This window comes from Stegodyphus dumicola, chromosome X1 (assembly GCF_044657685.1).
Source record: "Stegodyphus dumicola isolate Sdum_Otavi_A_Nest chromosome X1, ASM4465768v1".
In the NCBI taxonomy this organism is placed as follows: Eukaryota; Metazoa; Arthropoda; class Arachnida; order Araneae; family Eresidae; genus Stegodyphus; species Stegodyphus dumicola.
The window spans coordinates 187,655,431-187,675,736 of NC_140780.1; the positions used below are offsets into that span (position 1 = coordinate 187,655,431).

At 33.0% G+C, this 20,306-nt stretch overlaps 1 protein-coding gene and 1 long non-coding RNA gene across 3 annotated transcripts in view; one reads left to right on the plus strand and one right to left on the minus strand.

The window, feature by feature from the left end:
* LOC118182809 (lysosome membrane protein 2-like) overlaps positions 1–20,306 on the plus strand; it is a 169,038-nt gene that overhangs the window by 110,264 nt on the left and 38,468 nt on the right. The gene's annotated exons all lie outside the window — the stretch shown is intronic.
* Positions 2,667–20,306, minus strand: part of LOC146993368 (uncharacterized) — a 74,052-nt gene continuing 56,412 nt past the window's right edge. Inside the window, exon 2 of the long non-coding RNA XR_015038770.1 lies at positions 2,667–3,160. This is a non-coding gene — a long non-coding RNA (uncharacterized LOC146993368). The remainder of the gene's footprint in view (positions 3,161–20,306) is intronic.

Sequence of the window (20,306 nt, forward strand, 5' to 3'; positions counted from 1 at the left end):
TGTCGGTGGATTAGCTCTTCAATAAATAAGCGTAGGTACTTGTTTCTTAATTCTGCTGTGATCTTTCCATGAATTAAGTCATAATTATATGCTGTTTCAGCTACGTAAGTGTGAGCGTTCGTAACAATTCGCTTTAACGTAAAATTCCTGTCTAATCAGAACACATGTGTTCGGTACGATACAGCTCAGATCAACACAATTCAGTGGAAACGACTGTCTGCTAAATAGCTTGAAGAATTAAGTGACGCATCTGCTTTGTCTCGAAATGATTTTTTTTTTTTTTGAAAAAGACGGAATAACATCTTGTAGAAATAATTCATGAAGTTTTTAACCATCTTATTCCCTTGAGTAACCTCCCACAAACTTTTAATTAATAAGTCGCAGATGCTACAGTTCATAGTTATTAGAATTCGATCTCTAAACCTCTGCATTAATTTGCGAGAAAATATGATTCATTTCAAAGACTTAGCGTTCTAGGTTAACTTGTGCAGTATGGCAAGGGCCTTTAATTTTTATTTAACTTAATCTTAAATCTTATGTAGCATTCGAAGTCAATTTAGAAGATGTTTTTAAAGTTAGATATACGCGTAACAATGGCATCTGTTTACTTTTTCTGTGTAAATAACCGCATTTTGGCTTAAACCTGAAATCTGTTAACTTTTTACCTAATGGCATGGGCAATGGGATTTATGCATCAAACCAGTACCGGCTGCAGAATGAATTTTAATAAGCTGTGGCTGGAAAATACAATACGAAATAGCTAACTCCTTCTAAAACACAAATGTGCTTGTATAAATCCCCAAAAGGAAATATAGATATTTTATTTTTACTTTCTCGGTTATGTGATCGAAAATTAAGATATCTTAATTTTATCAAATTTAATTTTTGTGTATTTGTCGTAGGTTTCTGCCGCAATACCATTCACCATTTCTATCAGTCAACATGGGTGGAATATTAGGGCATCAGTTATCTGATTATTTTCTGCGATTTCGTCATTTCTCTTGCGAACATCGCTCTGATCCGCTGATATCTCTGGAACTTTGAACACTAATATCTACTTCTGATGTAGCGTTTCAGTTTTTGTTAGTTGGACACAGTTCTGGGTATTTGTGTAAAGACAAAACATCTTCAAGGTTTACACTAATATTCACACTATGAAAATGGAGAATAATCTGAAAGTATAATTTATTTGCTACATCAAAATAACAAAGTGAAGTAACAAGTTACAGACTGAACCTTTATTTGTTGAAGTATTTTTGCTGACGTATCTTTCATTAGAAGAAATATTTTAGTTCCTTTCTGAGAAACTATCATTAGAGAATCTTTTATTTCTAAGAATCGGTATTCAAGGCCTTCTAGATTAATTGTAAATAGTTTTCTTCTTTAGATGATAAAAATTTTACGCAATCTGAATTTTATAAAATTGGAATTTAATGTTTTAGAATTCAGCATTAAGGTTAAATATTCTGAACGTGAGGAACTTGACTTGAAAATATGCCTATATTTACTAAAATATCATATAAGAAATGAATTTTTAACTTAGTAATAATTATTTACCCGTTTATAATTATTAAACGTATCGGTCAGTAATTATTGCTGATGAGAAACGGATCAATGAGGTTCTAATTATATGAATTTTCAAATGAGCGTACCACTAATATCCTAAAATGTACGCATGCTGTAGACTTACAATACTTATTTTTTTTCCAAATCTGCAAATACCTCGTGCCAGCGTGCTCAACATTAAGTTTCACCGCATATCCCCCGCCCAATTTTTCGATAAACAGATTGCCTAAGTGTTTCGCGGATACTTTTTACGACTGTAAATCAGCCATTGTCCCTTAGGAAGTCATCTACAAAAAGAGATCCTGTTAAAGTTGGATTTAATAGCTCTCGTATACTTTCCTATTAAATAAACGTTTTTTTAAAGAAACTGTTTACTCGTTGTTAATAGCAAATCACCAGATTCTTTTCCACGGTCGTAATCTGATGTAGATGCACCTAATTGTAATATTGGGTTCAGCAAATCAATATCGAAATATCTTTTTAAATGTTGAAGGCAGGTATTCCTTTTCTAAATTTAAATGTTTTACTAATATCAGTTCTTGAGTAAAAGAAGGGAATATATTTTAAAGAGACATTATTAATCAAACGTAAGATTTCTTTTAGTGTGGATACTTGAAGAATAATTATCCTATTAAAATACTGCGTTCACATGATTTTAGCAAGACAACCCGATTTTCAAGGTCACATTTTGGGACAACTCTCACGAAATGTGAATAAGAACATAAAGAGACGTTATATAGTGAATACGTTTGAAGGTTTTACAAAATTTAAGACATAGTAATCGTAACAACCTCCATTCCTGTGATTGCATTCCACGTCAGAAAGGTAATGCTAATTAATGCAAAACAAGGGGAAGTATATTATGCGAATGTAACTACTGTTAAACCCTTTCCGAACGGTGGGATTGCATCAATAATTGCAAACGCGATTTTACCATATATGCAAAGTTTATTTTCCATGGGAAAAATGCGTTGGGTATAATTAAGAAAGTACGTATAATTTAAACAAACCTAAATATGGCTGTAATTAAGAAAAGATGAAACAAATGTTAATCAAAAGATTTTTTTTACTGCTTAAGTACATGATGATTGTATTTTAAAGAGCTTATGATTTTGGCTTAGGGCAATAACTTGAAGCAACTTTTGAAGTTTCACGGAAAAGGGCGCAGTTTTTAATGCCTCTCATAATAATGTTTCCTCTTCTTCCTTCATTTGGGTCAGTCTCCATTCTGAAATTGGACATTTGCTGCGCCGTTTCTAACAATTCGTTTAACTTCTTGTAAGTTAAATGCTCTTCTTCATTATCACTGTTTTCACCATCAGCTGGTGCTAGATCACCCAGATCTTTATTCGACATTTCTCGATTAATTTTTGACTTCTTCCAGACCTGCAAATTCTTCGCCGCCAATTACTTTTGCAATTTTTACGATTTCTTTGGCTTCATTTTCAGTCAAGGGAGATCTTTTAACGTGTGGCCAGAGTTGATACCAGCAAGCATTCAGTGGAAAACAGTTAAAATAATGCGAATATGCGAAATCGCGTTACGCAAATCCAAGTTCATAACGAGTTTATAATAGAGCGGTTGCAGTCTAGCCCTGAAATATTAAACAAAATATTTAAGAAACTTGAAGATAGTAATGTAAAAGACACAGTTCCCAAAAATTTCAAAAACTATATTGTTAATGTAAGGTTCATAAAAATTTCAAAAGAAATGCGACGTCTTTAAACCGTTTTTCGCCGAAAAAATTCTCATAATACATATAAGTGGTGTCAAAGTTTTACTTCATTAACGTATACCTACCAATAGCCGAGCGTTAAAGTCGTTGAACACTGGTAATTCGATCGACGTTCGAATCTCGGAAAAAGGGCTGACTGCATGGGCGTTTTCATGGTTTTCTCCATGTGTAACTTGTACACTAGCGAGTTTCCACTAGAAAGTTCTCCACATACGCATCCCTTCTTTTAAGCAGATAGCCCTCGTGTTCTTTGCTGCAATCAAATACGTTGAACCAGTCCTCAGAGTAAACTAGTTCACTAATAACCGAATAGGTCAAATACTAAGAACTGATCGTTCCGATCCCGGCTGGCTAAGAGGTTGGTAGCATGGCTATTTTCGTGCTTTTGCTTATGAAAAACGAGGCATATTTAAGTGAAAGTGAGAAAGTTTCTTTTAGAAAACATTCTTTTCCTTAGGCGGATAATCATAGGATGGTTTGCCATACTTGATTTTAAACAAATATTTGCGCAAATTGTAAAGATTTAAGAGTTATCCGTAGAAGACATGTCATATCGAAAGCAACGATGTTAGTCTAATGAAATCCCACATGGCATACTATTTATGTTTAGTCCAGGAATTGAGCCTGGACTAAACATAAATAGATTTTAAGAGTTTGTTGCTGCTTTTTTTTTTTTTTCTATCTTTTGGTTTTTCAGACCACTATACTGAATTCTTTGCTTTTTTTATTTAAGTACTATGCTTTTCAAGAAGGTGATTTCTTTCTAGATGACTTACGTAATTTAAATTTAGGTGACGCTTTATATAGAGAATTGGCTTGAATCGAAGCAGCTCTGAAATTCAGTTTCGAATGTCTGAATCTAGTGTAAAGTTATTGTTTTTAAAATACTGGAAATAATAATTGCAAAAGCAGCTTCTTTATAACACTTTATTGACAGCGAAATATGTTATTAGAACCGTTTAGTTGCTTGATGCATGTCGAAATTTTGGGTACATTGATTATTAGTTTATTTTACATTGATTATTATAATGGGTAAATTATATAAGTTTTCATTTTTTCTGTTTACTTGAAACTTTCACTTTTCATGTTAGACTTTTCGATTCTTATCAAAATTTTTAATTAGTTCCTTGTTTATGTAATTAGATTAATGAAATTGATATTCAGGTATTATCCATTTAAATGATATTTTAAATATTGATATTAATGTCTAAATATGTTGTCTCCCTCGTATTTCAGCGGTTGTCCTGAATCGTGCAATCCCCAGTGGCTGAGTCGCTGAACACTGGTAGTTCGATCTGCGTTCAGATCCCCGGTCAACAGTTTTGGTTGCTTGGATGTTTTTATGGTTTGCCGATGTGTAACATGGATACGAGCCAGTTTCCGTTAGAAAGTTCCCCATGAAGCCACCCCTTCCCTTAGGCAGATAGCCCTCTTGTGCTTTGCCATAATTAAATAACAAAACCTTAATCATGCAATACTAAATATTTTCTTCAAAACTTAGTGCTTCTATTTCAGATGTAAGTGCACATTGAAATTCGGAAAATGTATTTATCTTTAGGTATGAGAAACGAAATTAAAAATAGCAGCAATCTAGCACTGACGGTTACTGTAAACTTTGATTTATTAACTACTTTTATGCTTTACGCTTAATTATTTTACCGAAGAAATTAATCAGTGTAAGCCATTGGCTGATCAGAGGTAAAACGTTTGCACTTGATAATGTCCTTTTGAGTCGTATTCCTTTCGGCAGGCCCATCAGCTCCCAAGCAATAATGTTGCTGAACAATGGTAGTTCAGTCTCAGGTGAACAGGTTGTCTGTCTGGATGGGCGATTTCGTGGTTTCCCCATTTTTGACGTGGGTAAGAGCCAACTTTCTTTAGAAAGCTCTCCACAAAGGCATCCCTCGCGTTCGGCGAATAGCCCTCGCATGCTTTAACAAATGAACCAGTCATTTCGGCAAACGTTCGGCTGTGTGACGTTCTTCGGTTGTAGAGAATCTCCTACAGAGGACACTATGGCAGCCTTGAATTTAGCTGGAATTTTTTTTTTTTTTTTTTTTTTTTTTTTTTTTTTTTTTTTTAGTGTTTGGATAACCAGGAAGCAGTTTATATGCTAAAACTTTGAGTAACACAATTTACGGCAAGTTTAATTTTATTGAAGTTTAAAAATTGAATTTTTATGAATTCCTGAAGAAAACTGACTTTCTGAATCATCAGCATCATAATTCCTGTCCTGTCTGCTACGAGCGAAGGTTTGCATGTACATATATATGTATATTAAAATATTTAGATGACTTCTATAAACGCAGTTAAATAAGACAGTGCGATACCCGTGGAAATGATTAGAAAACGACTTATACGGAAGCACTTCTGAAGTAGATTTAAAATAATAAATTCATCTCCAGGATCATAAAATGTGTTATTTACTTTATTATATTATTTTTATTTTAAAATTTCATTTTTACTATAGTTATTCGAATCGCACTCAGTTTTCCAAACTGGGGCAACGATTATTTTACTTAAACAATGAGTGTTTCCAATTCATCAAAATTCTACATATATAAATACTTTTCTGTGACAGTTTTCCAGTGATTTTAAAAATATAGCAGTAAGATGGTTTTAAAATGTTCTGCGTAAGTGTCGTGCCTTAGCAAAAGTTTGCTTTTACGTCTGTGGTTTTTCTTTTAAATGGAGTTGTTTCAAGATTTAATTGTAAAGAGATGTATAGAACTAAATAGTTTCAAAAATTACTTTTCCCTGCAAGATTCAGAGTCGGAATAAGAAATCACCAATATCGTTCTTAAATTTTGAATGTTTATTCTACAGAGGCTGTTCACACATTTTTAGACTATGTATATTGTATTCACAAAACTAAATTGCATAAAATTCTTGTGTTCTATTTGACATCTCTTATTCTGAACTATCTTTCGACACCGCAATTTCCAGGATAATAATGCCTTTTGAAATGACAGAAGAGGTATTCTATCCCATTCCTCCCGAACAGCTTTCCGGGGGTTTTGGGACAACGTTTGGATAACGCAGTTTTTAAAAGTCCAAAAGCACAAAAATCCGTAAGTGACACATCGGGAGATTTAGTAGGGATATCAGTGAAGGTTATAGCCTTGAAACCAGTTTTTTGTTCCATTTCGTTTAGGAAATTTACAGTGGATTTTGATGTGTGATTGCTAGCTTTGTCCTGATGGACTCTCACAGATTGATGGCACTGTGGGTAAAGCGATGGTATTTCATTCAGAAACATTGGCGATAAAATATGTTCCTGATGGTATTTGGAGTTAATCTTGACATTTTTTTTTCACTCTCTTTATTTTTAACTTGCCATTATAAGAAAAACCAGCAACAATCATGAATCCCTTAATCAACAATCAAGAACCAACTTTCGATTCTTTAAACCATATACTTAAATTTTTTCTCCCCTTTTATGATACTAAATGGCTCTTTTTTTGTTACAATCATTTAAATACACCCATGCTTACAATAATTTTGACTTTTAAAAATATAGTACAATTGCAATTACTACTTTTGCAGCAAACGATTCTTTATTACCGCTTACCAAAATCGTCTAAAAAATGTGCGAACAGCCTCTGTAAAATGATGTGACCTGTAATAATTCAGTTGAAACAGGAAAATAAGCATTTTGTTACCTTGACGCTAGGATTCGAGGAGAAGTTAGCACTTTGAGAAAATGAACCATTTTTCAAAAGAAGGTACCACAAATGGAAGGGAATAAAAGTTATGTTACATTGTTTATGTTACATTGTCTGGGCGAGATGTCTTCATTTTGGAAATCTGATGATTTTGCTTCAAAGAAAAATTGTTCTTGTATTCTAACTTAAAATGACATAGTATGCGTAGATTTTCTTTTGAATGGTGATGGAAAAAGCGAATAAGTTACATGGACAAGTCACGGATTTTTCGGGACTTCGAAAAAGATGCGTTCAAGAGCGGCGCGTTTCCGGCAATTTAAATTTTTTATCACTCTATATCCGATGCTGACAAATTCCAAGCAAACTGACCACCTTAAAGTCATACTGATTACTAGGTTATTTTTCAGCACTACCGATATCATAAAAGTACTAAAATGAGTTAAAAATTAAGTTGATAAGCCCTATTTAATAAAATGGTTATTGTTTGCAAAACCTCAATAAGGTTTATTAGCGCTAGCGAAATGCTTTGTGAATAACTCACTTAATCCTGAACCCATTTTCAATTTTTATAGAATCTTTGAATATTGCCATCGACTTTTGAATTTGCACTTAAGTAAAACTTATTATTTTACTCGCAGGCATTTTGGTAGACGTCCTTAGGTTTCACATAAAGATTCAAATATTAAGTGGGTAAATAGTATTCAAATACCAATCCTTTTGAAATCTACATGAATCATTATTTAATGGTAAATTTTATTAAATTTCTTTATTTGTGATAAGTATTTCATGTAGCATGAATATTAAATCGTATCTGTTAAAAAATACTTTTTGTGTTAAGTCTGATCACACTTTCGCTGTCTGTTATCTTTTGCCCATTTCAAAACAATGTGTTATTGTAAAATTTTTAATAACTTGTAGCAAATCACGTTTGGGTAATATTTCTTAATGTATTTTATTCTATTGAACAAATGATTTTATCCACAAATAACGGAATTATCTGAGTAGATTACGAGTGGCGACTAATGTAGTAGACACTCAGAGACAAGTGATGTTAGAACAAAGTTCTTCTGATTGCGTGATCTACTCTGATAATGCTTCATGTTCCTATGAGAATTATCTGACCCTAAAAAGTTTCTTCAGACCAGGAAAAAATTTGGAGCATCGGGAGATGGAAGTTGACTTGAAAACATTTTTAGTCGCATCCTAACTAGCTTTTTTGGTATGATGAGGTTAATCTGGTAGGACGCTTTTACTTCGACATTTTTTATGTAGCGGAACCGTGCCCTATGTGAATACCTTATTACCTTAACAAAATTACAGAACAATTTCTAAGTAATCGTTTACATACCTGAAAAGAAAAAATCTGCAATAATGTATAATTTTATTTGCGGTTTCTTAAATCCCATCATTCCATTTCTGAAAACGTTTCATTGTAACAATTAAAAATTAAAATGTGCTTGATACTTTACTTGTAGATTAAAATAGAAGACAGTATTTCGATAACACTGTATATTAGCTGTTCTGAAGTAGAATTTTCTGATTACAAATATCGTTCAGTTTACACCTGACAAAACGATCTGCTTTCCTTCACATGTTCGAATAGCAAATTTGAGAATTTTATTCCCAAGTTACCTTCAGATACAAACACTTAGAATCAACGTATTAAATAATTTACAACAAGTACTTAATGTAGAACATGTATTAATAATTTTTTAAAAGTCTAGATGAATACTGAATGCATATCCCAAAACTATAAGCCAAACTGTTTAATAATTCTTGTTTTCTTAGATGAGAGTTTTACGAGAGTAATTTCACGGCACTTCCATGCGTTCTCAGAACTTGAACCTGAGATAGTTTTAATTTATTTAATAATGGCAAAGCAGTCGAGAGCTATCTGCCTAAGGAGAGTGATGCTGTCGTGGAGAACTTTCTAAGAGAAAAAGGTTCGTATAGACGTTACACATGGGAAAACCATGAGAACGCTAATGCAGCCAGCCTGTTCGCTGAGTTCGAACCCCGAACCGAACTATTAGTGCTCAGCGACTTTACCGCTGGCGAGCCTGTAACCTCTGAAATACTTGTATTTCTGAAGCAGTACTTTCCATTTTCACGTAAATATGAAATATAGCGTGTTATTTACCATTTAGTATTTCGCCTTGAGCCTAGAATATACTAAAATATAGTTTAATCAAGAGGTTGAGTGAAAATGTATTCTTCTTTCTTGGTGCAACCTATTACAAAGCTCACATCCTACTAATTAGGAATTATTTTTCATCTTAATATTTTTACAGTTTGTGATTATTTATGCATAATATATTACATATTTAAAACTTTCTCAGATGCTGAATTTTTTTTTCGAAGAGGAAATGAGATGCAAGAAAAGATAATCAGTTTGTTGTTCCCCATAATCAACATTTTAAAGCTAAAAAAAAATTTTGAAAGGAAATCGAAATTTAAAAAAAAAATTAGACTTAAAGAATTCTTCTCTTAAAACTAGTTTTACTCTTTTACTCATGCTTGATTTATTTCGTTCATGACTTAGATAAGCCAGTCATGATAAGCCAGCTAAAAAATTTTAAAATTCATCCATTATGTTTGCATTGCCTTATGACATACTCGAATGAGACTCAATTCCTTGGTATGATGCATTTCGTGTTACATTTTCACAAAATAGTGAAGCTTTTTGATTACCTTATAAGCTGGGTTTAACATTCCGATGTAGTGGTAAAATTAACTCTTTCCTAAAATATTAATGTATTAAAATATGTTATTAAGGCGAAATTACTGAAAACAATACAGCAAATTTGATACTAGTTTTGAGGTGTCAAAAGTAGCTTGAAAGTATTTAGGATTTAGTAGTAAAGTATGTTTGAAATTTTCGGATTTAACGCTTTCATTTTTAATTTTTATTTTATTTATTTTTTGCCCTTGCTTGGAAATACAAGCATCACTTTATGCTTCTTCAACTTCCTATTTAAAAGAAAAATTTATAAAGGTAAATATAGACTGTTTCAGCAGTAATACAGAAAACGAGAATTCATGCTCAACGTGCAATTTTGGCCCACCAGCGGCCGAGCGGTAAAGTCGCTGAACACTGGTAGTTCGGTCCGAGGTTAGAATCCCGCGAACGGGCTGGCTGCATGGGTGTTTTCCCCATGTGTAACGTTTATACGAGCCTGTTTCCCTTAGAAAGTCCTCCACGAAGGCATCCCTTCCCTTAGGCAGATAGCCCTCGTGTGCTTTGCCATAATTAAATACACCAACGTGCAATTTTAAGATGTCTTGAATTTCACAATATTCAGTAAGGTTCTCGCGCAAAAACAAGTGTTAAAGCCTCAGTTCATTTAGTAACTAAACTTTCAATTCCCTTAAACTGCTTTCATTTCTTCAGGCACATTTTAAATACGGAAAAACATTTGATCAATTTTTAATTTTTTTAATCTTTTCTAAAATTAAGATTTAGAAAATAGCTTTAAAATTTAATTTTTGTTCTGAAGCGATATTATTCGTAATTTATATTGTCCAAGTCGTAAATCTTTTTAGAAACTGAAACTTTATTATTTCTTCTCACTTAAAATGGTTTTCATTAATGTTGATCGTAATGTTATCTCTGGATTTTCATTCTTCAGTGCTATAATTTACTGTAAGTTTGTTTAGAAATGTATCTTATTTAAAGGTATGTTTCTATTTTATTTTGAAGTTTCTTGAAAACGCACATTTAAACGAATACTACGACTAGTTCGTTATAAAGCATAATATTCGATAATTTTACGAACTACCTTTTTCAATTATGACCCAAATTAGCAGAAATATTACTGTATGCCTTTAGCTATTAGGGATGGCAAGCATATCTGGAATGTTTTGATGCGGGGAATTTTGCCTTTGTTATTGCAGCAGGTAGTATGTATCGAAAGAAATCTTTTTTCACATTAAGGTACTGTTTTACAGAAAATAGCTAACCCGTGTAAATTCTTATGCGACAATATAATGTGTTCGATCCAGGGCATGCAGCGCTTGCCTATTAATTTGAAATTGTAAGAAGGGAATTATTTTTTAACACATCTTATTTCGAAACCCTTATTAATTTCTAGCCCACCAGCGGCCGAGCGGTAAAGACGCTGAACGCTGGTAGTTCGGTCTGAGGTTCGAATCCCGCGAACGGGCTGGCTGCATGGGCGTTTTCGTGGTTTTCCCCATGTGTAACGTGTATACGAGCCAGTTTCTCTTAGAAAGTCCTCCACGAAAGGCATCCCTCCCTTTAGGCAGATAGCCCTCGTGTGCTTTGCCATAATTAAATACACGAACTTATTAATTTCTTCAGGTACATAGCTTTGCATTTAATTATCGATTTTGTTTAGTATCATAAATTTCAATCAAAACAGATTGCGCGTTATCGTGTCGGTTTCTTGCTTTTGTAGGCTGTCCAAGCATCAGTATCATTAACTAAATGATTCATTTTACAAGGGCAAAGGAATCTGTTTTTTCCTCAGTCTTCTTGCAACATGAAAGAGCTGCTGAAGTTTTCCCTATCTGCATGCTGTGCGAGTATCACATCAGCGGGAAAAAGTATGGGTTCATTCTTCAGCACTGAATTTGAGGCAATTTATTATTGCGCTTTAGATTATTACTCGTTTATTATCATGAAAAGGTTGGTTCAGTAGCTCAAATTTTGCATTGTATTGCAGACTTTAAACTTAAGTTGTTTAGTTTTTAAGTTTAAAAAATGTGCCTTTAAAGCTGGCCAATTTTAAAGGTTACTATTCTTATTTCTGGGCTTTCAAAGTTCCGTGTGGTAATGAAGCATTTTTTTAGAAAAATGTTTTAGAAATTTGAAATAGAATTGAATATGAAAGAGTGGGCGTTTTAAAAGCAAAATTTAAGTTTAGATTTTCTTTTGAAAATTAAAAATTTCTTAATGATGCCATTTAACAGGCATGTACAATAATGCATAATATAAACCTCGAGGCGTATGTAAATTACATAATGTAAAACTAACTGAAAATAGCTTGTAATGTTGAATAAAAGTTTCTTGTGCCATAGTTAGTTGAAAGGTTGTAATTATGCATCTCAAGACATGAAACATTTCGCTTTGCTAAAGGTTTGAAGGTGGTGTCCGGTTCCAGTACTTTTTTGAATGAAATCGTAATTCTAGCTAGAGTAAACTGCAGGTTTAAATACGAAAGACTCCGTTGAACACGTAATTGCAAAATCAAACGAAAATATTAAAGCCATTTTTTGTTCAGCAGTTAGTAAAACTGATGCTGATATGGTATGGAACAGATATGGTATGCACACCTCTATTTCCATAGAAAGAACAAAGTGTGTGGAAAAAATTTCAGCAGCTGAGAAAAATCCTCTTTGACAAAATGCGAATGCGTCAGGAAGAGGAATTTTCAGGAGATATATTAATTTTGCCAAAATGTCTTTAAATGGATTAGATCCTTACAAATGCTTTATTTTTTTAAATCTCTGCAATGAATGCTAATAAAAATATTTACTTTTGCTTTGTTGTGCCCTTGGACTGTGTAATGTTTAGCAGAAGCTGACTATCAAATCTGAATAGCAGGATGGTGAAGGTTTGAATCCCGTGCAAGGCTTGGCTGTTTATGTGCTTTTTCGGCTTCTCGTGAGCGTAATATCAAATCACCGTTAGTGATGTAACCTGCGCAACTTTCGCATAAAATGGCTATACGATTGATCCGTTCAGCTGTTAATAATGCCTTTTTAACTCTTATGAATCTTGTATGATTATTTAAATTCAATGCTCCTTATTTTGCCTTCTAGGTAAAAAATAAATTTTGTAAATTTCTATTAAGTCTAAATAACATAAACTAAACGTAACAGTTCGTCTTTGATTTTGCCAATATCATCATTGACTATACTATGTTCAACTTTTATTTGGTACCAAGATGAGTTAATAAATAAATAATATACTTATTGACTATATTTGAAAATGTAGTGCAATCTGCAAAAATCGGCCAAAAGTGTATTATGACTTTGCATCTGATGAATTTATTTTACATGTTATGCGATATTTAACAGTATATTAATATGCTGTGCTATTGCCAGCTTTCGAATACATGTAATTCAAACCTTCATTCAGTAATATACATATTTTTTTTTAATTTAATGTTGAGCAGCATGCCCTTCATGAAAATTCTGGATACACCTCTAGTTCAATCTGATTCTAAGTTGCATCATTTTATGGGATATTGATCTTATCCTGCTTGCATTACTTTCCTTTCATTTTTTGAAGTTTTTACTGCACCAATGACTGAGGGATTAAGACCTCTGAATTCTGGAAGTTTGACCTGGGTTCGATCTTGCACGGGCTGGTTGCATGGCAGTTTTTGTGGGTTTTCCCCGTACGTAATGTGGATACGAACCAGTTTTCCTTAGAAAGCCCCCCTCCCCTTAAGCAGATAGCCCTCGTGTGTTTTGCCGTATTCAAATATACTAACAACATTTCTATTTAAATTACGGTTTTTTGTAGAGTAGTGTAGACGTTGGAAACGCTAAGCTGTCTAAAAATTTTTCTTCATTTTCCTTAAAGATATTTCCACGATCAGAATTGCTAATCATAAGAAAAATTGCAGGAGTTTGATTGCAAATTTCTTAATCTCCGTGAAATAAAAATTATTTGAACCATTGAACTTGTCACAACTTCACAAGCTCCTACAGCTTTTAAAATACCAAAATTTAATTAATACTTTCTTTTCCTTTTATTAGCACACTTGGTCAATTAATGGAAAAATGATTAAGACTACAGTATTCTAATTCAATCATAGTTCGAATCCCAGTCAATGAGGTGGCTGCAGAGATGTTTTTATGTGTTTCCCCTTGCGTGGTTTGAGAAAAGAAGCCACTTTATCTTATAAAATTCTCCTTGAAGGCATTCATTTCCTAAGACTGCCTTCGCGTGTTTTGCTGTAGTCAATTTAATTATTGGTTGTGCTTGCTTAAAGTGAAATTTAAAACTCACTTACATAAATATAAAATCTAAGCTTTGTTAGAGGAGAAATATTGATTGTTCAAGGAAACATTCCGCTCTGAACTTGACTTGTTTTTTACGGCAGCTAAAACTTCCTTATGTTAGAACTCTAATAGGAAAAAAATTTAATGACGTCCGATATAAACAGTCAATAATTGTCTTACACAACAAGGAAGGAAACTTACCTGAAAAATGATCTCTAAACTCAACATAAATTGTTTTTGGGAAAAAGTGCAAAAAAAGAAAATGTGAAAATTGCCATTTATTTTGAATTGCTTGACCACGAGCTTATTTAAAATCTTCATGGCGATCTTTGTTTTTCTATTAACTTGAAACAGTTAAATATGATATTGTATCCGAGGACAATATTCCTTCGGAGAATTTTAACATTCTTGCCTTTACCACTTACTCCGATGACGGATTTTAATATTGCAACTTATGTTAGAAAATATTGATGCGTTTTATGCTTAAATTATAATTGCTTCACCTTTAATTACGAATTACTCATTGTTTTAGCAAGAATTTTATATAATACTTTATTATAATTTTTTTTTCTAATTTTGCTTCATATCTTGAATTTAAATATAGGGTAGGCTACAGGAATCTGATGGGTTTAAGACAGAAACATGTCCCTTAAATGTAACTTAATTTAAAAGAAACACAATTTAAATTTCAGCATTGGAACAGTGCCATTCCTTTTCTCGATTCTCATTTATAACAACATAATTTCCAAATACTCTAAGCCACTTTTGAAAAATTCCTGCTAAATAGTTTTTGCGTCGCTCTTTCTTTTGGCAGAGATTTGTTTCCCGTAATATTATCCTATATTCTTCAATATATCTAAGTTTATTCACTTAGCCTTGAGACTTCATATATTCTCAAAGGAAGTCCTTCTAACAAGACGAAAACCCTTCTCTTCTGGAAATCGCACTACTGGGAAACATTTGAAACACGGTTACGGATGTTGTAGCAGAATGTAATGTTGCCTTATTTTGCTGGAATTATAGGCTCTCGGACTGTCTTGGAGGAAAGTTCGTAAAATTTTTTTTAAAATCCGAATTCTCAGATTTTACATTACGCCCAAAAGGGCATTTTTTAACATTGTGTGTGTTACCTTTATTTATTAAATATCATGTTAATCTTTATTTATTAAATATAACTTAAACCATAAAATTCAATTCAACAGTAATATCACAAAATAATTTTAAAACGAGCATATCTTTAGAATTTCCGATAGTCTCGCGAGCTGGAGATAAAAATGCTTTTTCATACAGTGTTGACATTCCTCTCTTTGAAATCGTTGAGTTTGTTAATCAAAAATTCTTTAATGTCTGACCAAATAAGAAATAGATAATAAAACAAATTCCAAATTAAGGCTTTCAGATGCCCATATTCGTTGGAGGATTAAGTTATTCAAAATTTGATGGCTGTAGGTACCGTTGTTTTATCACAATGCGAGAAACTTGCATACATTTATGCAAATTCTTCATCATATAATTTCCTTAATTATAATATAGGGCTGTAATATTTGGTGCCAAGAGTTTGAAAAATTGAATCAATGCAGAAAGTAAATCAACGAAAAATACCAAAACTAATAGCTTTTTTGGCTTCTCTTATTAGTCTTTTGGCTAATAAGAGATGGTTTTGAGAAATGACAGTAAAACAAATGACATAGCAAATACTGACAATTTGTTTTAAAAAACAAGCATTTAAACTACATTTTGTATCGAGCTCTGTTTCAAAAATAAGATTCCTATGGCATATTTGGCACCAACATAAAACTTGTAAAAGAAATTAATGTTAATCTGTAATTATGTGACGGTCGTTCCGTATAGTACTTGGAACACTCGAAGCACTGCGAAGGCATTAGATTTCGATTCACATCCCAGACGAGGCAGCCGTTGACTGGTTTCTTTAGGGCGTAAGGACATTTAAAATTACCGATCTACAACAGTTTTTCAAGAAATTGTTGATAAGGGAAGGATACAGGACTTTTAATTCCCCCCCCCGGGTATGTTCGCTGCCAAAATTATAGTGAAGTTTTAACAGACAGCCCTTTGCGTACACTGTCTGGAATAAATAGTACAATCATAATAGGTTCATTGCAGTGATAACATAAAGGTTGGTTAAAGCTGCCTATTTTAATTCTTATCTGTAAACTTCCTAACCAAATATCTTAGCTAAGCGGGAATTTGAGTTTTGCCCTACATTCCAGAAAATTCTTCAAGTTTTAGAAGCATTTATGACCATCTAAGATTTACCTCTCCTATTTTCAGCGATGCAGTACTTCAAATTCAACCTTTTCTAAGACATTTCAGGATTTGAAAACTGTGTTAGAATTAAGTTTTGAATAACAAGTATTTAAGAGAACCTCATTAAACCACTTCTCAAAGTATTGAAAGAAGCCTATGAATTGATACGTTCTAAGCCTCGCCGGTGGTTAAAACCTCTGATTTAACAGGATTTCGAACTGGATTCGATCCCAGGCAAGGCCCACCAGCGGCCGAGCGGTAAAGTCTCTGAACACTGGTAGTTCGGTCCGAGGTTCGAATCCCGCGAACGGGCTGGCTGCATGGGCGTTTTCGTGGTTTTCCCCATGTGTAACGTGTATACGAGCCAGTTTCCCTTAGAAAGTCCTCCACGAAAGGCATCCCTCCCCTTAGGCAGATAGCCCTCGTGTGCTTTGCCATAATTAAATACACCAACGATCCCAGGCAAACTGGCTAGCTGCATGGTTTGTTTTTCCCATACGTAGCGTGAATACGAGCCACTTCCTTTCAAAAATTTTCCCATGAAGGCATCTGTCCATCATAGGAAAATAGGCCTTGCGTCTTTTGCCGTATCCCAATAAACCTAGTGGATTCTAATTTTTAAGGTTCGATTTTTGCTGGAGAAATTGATTAGCGGCGTGGGTGTTTCCGCTGTTATTCCTGTATATTGCGTATATAACTGGTTTCCATCAAATTTTGTAATGCGACATCTGATACGTAATTACCTTAATTTATATAAAAGTCATTTTTCTTGCCCATCGAGAATAGACTTAAGAACTAATGCTGTTTAATTATTCTTGCGCATTATTTAAAACCATCATTACATGGGAAGTCGAGAAATCTTGCATTTAATGTGTGTGATTAAGTATAAGTATGTAGTTAAGAGTATGAAAGTGTCAGAGTATAAAAGTTCAGTAAACGTAATGAGAGAAAATATGAGGTAAACTTGTAAAGGCAGAAACTCTTTCTTTATTCATCACAAGTTGAAAAATCAGAATCATCTTACATTCGAATGGTTTTTTTCTGACTTGCAATGAAAAGAGTAATTTAACTCGTGAAGTCATGCAAAATATTTGCCGCAGTTTTTTTCTATACAAGCATGGGGAAGTTTCTCTTATCAGGATCAAAATAAACTGAAATAATAATTCAGTCGAGCACTTTAGAAGAACAGCATCATTTATCAGACTATATACAGTTTAACAATGCTTTCATATCTTCATATCGAGCTATTAACGAAACATTTGAAAAAAAGATGAGTTTTTAATACAAGTGCTGCCATCAACAGTTGAACAAGTCTTATCATTCGCTTCACTCAACCCCCTAAAAACAAAATTAAAATTTTCCATTTAGTATCATGTATTTATCGATAGAGAATGAACTCTGAACTGCGTACTTTATCAGAAGACCTGTAGCAGAATGATCCGAATCTTTTAAATAGATTACGTCTATGAAGTCCAAAGTATCTTTGTATTGAGTAAATTCTGTTGACTCTGAATCCCACAGATTGTACTTCCAGTTAGTTTTCGCATAAACAATATTTTGAATATCTTGATGAATTACATTAATTACAAAAATAAACTACTTTACTATAAGCCTAAAATTTAGAACTGCGAAGTCTTAAATACTAATCCATAGCTACCAACGGCCTCTTTAAACGCATTGCTGAAAACAGTAATAGCTTCCGATTCACTTCTCAGCAGAATAAGTTGGTTTCGTTGGTGTTTGTGTGGTTTTTTTGTTAAATGTAAGTAGGAACTGATAAACCTTAAGTTCTTCACGAAAGCAAAGTTAGCACTTGATTTTACCATAATAAATTACTTTACCCGAAAGTAAATTAGTAATATCTTGGATGAAGTTATTAATCTGTTTATATAAATTTTAAATTAGTTATCAAATCACTGCATGAAAAAATTTTTAGATATATCTCGCATATATATATATTGCAATCCCGGTAAGACAACGATCAAAGGTTTCAGATGGCTCTAGTAACAAGTTCACGAGTATAACGATGATTACAACTTTGTTGTTTTAAAAATTCTAAAAAAAATCCAAGCTAATTAAGTAAATTCTAAAATAAAAACCAAAGTAATATTTCATTTATATCTTTGACTACGTTAGTAACAGGTACTTTACTTGCATTGATGAGTTCGAGCTTTTGCCTTTTTATATAATTTGTATTTAACACGTAAGGACTAGCACCATTCAAAGAATTTGAATTGTTCAGAATTTGGGTAATTATTACTCCAGTTTTTACTATATTATGGTCTTCTTTCGCCAAGTAAAACTAAATTTCTTTAAGTGTTTTTAAATTTTCGTTAATTTATATGATTAAGAGTCTCGAAAATTTTGTCAAAAATAGCACTCCGTTTTACAAAAATTTCACTTTTTTATTGCTTAGTATTTGAAAAAAATATATTAAAAAATAAACTCCCGCATTTGTATTATCGCAAATACATATATATGGTTCGAGAACAATCGAATTATTTGGATTTTTCGTGTATCTAGTTATCTGTGGTGCCAGGTGTTCAGTTTGAAATGTATCTCGTAAATGCTAACTATTCTCGAATGCTACATTAGGTAATAAAATCTGCTTCGGCAAGCTTCTTAAACATCTTGATGGGTAATCTCTATTGTTCTGCACAGAAATACGCAGAATTTTAAAAATGGGGGATAAAGCGAAATAAAGTAGTTCGCTTAAATGAAATTCGGATGTATGGCTTTAAATGTATCTGAATTGGACTTGTGAATGAACCGTTAAATTTGTGAAAGAACAATCGCCAAGTACTGCATTCTCATTTCCTGCATTGAGGCTACAAGCTTCTGATCTATTTAACATTACCTTCAACTTTCGCCTACAGGCTTTAAAAGTTTTTTTAATAAGTCTCCTTTCGGAAATGCTTGAACTTTTATTTATTTAAGCAATTTTCATCTGATTCCTTTCGGTCTGCCTGATGACTAATGCAAAGATAATGAGTAGTTAACACTGAACAGGTAAAGATTTGCCAGGAATTGTCAAACGCGAGTTAATTTTCTTAACCGGTTCATTGAGGCATCGGAGATCTGTGTATCCTTCAAACTGACATTAGCAGTGCCATCTGTTGTCAGTTTCTAAAGTCTGATCTGGACAATTGTGACGCATGAAACATTAATAATAGTTCACTGCTGATTGAGTTTCTCGCCTAATGTTGAACAAAAGAGTTATTCAAGTATACAATTTAAACTCCCTTCTCTGATGGTCAGAAGTATTTTAAAGTGACATGGGTAAATGTTTTTATTCCCTTGCCTCTCTACGAAAACTTCCTTTCAAGACTTTTGATTAATAAATTCCGCTGAGATTAAATTCAAACATTCCGTTCTTTAAGTCGCTAGAATTCAAAAGTAATATAAATAGTACTACAGAATACAAAGTTAATGAAAGGAAATGTAAAAAATCCCAATGGTTTCAGAAGTTTCACATAATTTCATAATTAGACGTTCTTTAAATAATTAATACTTAAAGAAGTTACATTAATAAAACTTGAATTAAAACTTCTGAAAATTTTGTTCGTTTAATTCCAACTCTGGCGCTTACAACACCAAATTTTTCACATTTTTTTCCATAGCAAGTATTTGTACAGAGTTGGAAAGAATTATTCTCATTACCAAAGGTCTAATTGTAATGATCAAAACAATAGATGGCCTAACTGAAAATTTCAATACACTCCAAAAACGACCAGAAAAAGAATTGTTCTTTCTAATATTTTGTCTGCACATTGAATTACTAAGTTTTCTCATTATTAGAGGGTTCAATAAAGTAGTCCAGATATGAATTATTAGACTACAGGCTTTTTAGCGTGAAATAAATCCGGTTGCCTTTTCTTCGAAATTAGTAGTAGTTAATATTACAACTCGTATTACTCATGATTTTAATGTACTTCTCGTATCTGAAAATTTTAAACATTTAGCGTCTAAACAAACGAATACTACACAAATGAGTACAATAGCCCACAAAAGAACGCACCGCTTTCAGAGAATTTGTGCATTATTTTAACTTTATAAGATGCGTAATCGATGAAACTGATCGATGCGTTATCAATCTA